This window comes from Tupaia chinensis, unplaced genomic scaffold, assembly GCF_000334495.1.
Source record: "Tupaia chinensis unplaced genomic scaffold, TupChi_1.0 Scaffold000095_1, whole genome shotgun sequence".
Classification (NCBI taxonomy): Eukaryota; Metazoa; Chordata; class Mammalia; order Scandentia; family Tupaiidae; genus Tupaia; species Tupaia belangeri.
This window is the reverse complement of record NW_006159557.1, coordinates 42,708-43,069: the sequence shown is the minus strand read 5'-3', so window position 1 is coordinate 43,069 and position 362 is coordinate 42,708.

Here is a 362-nt window from a genome sequence, read left to right as displayed (position 1 = left end):
AAGTAGTTAGATTATGTAAGAAATTGTGTGATCAATACAATGTGGGTGGGAAAGGAATGGAAGACAATTGTAGACACCAGAGATAGTGTGAGAAGAGGGTGGGAAAGGACAGAGGGTGAGAAAGAGGGATAAAAATAATTCTAGGAACTAGAAATGGAAAATTTCTTATAATGTGAATGATTAAGTCACTATGCAGTATATACTGGACTTGTGTCCATGGAAATGTATATATCAGCTGTGTTTGCTATGAAAATATTTAGATTAATTAAGGTCATTAGTAATTCAATACAATGCGGGGGGGGGACAGTATAGAAAGCAAACATAAATACCAGAGACAGTGTGGGAGGAGAGTGAGAGATGAC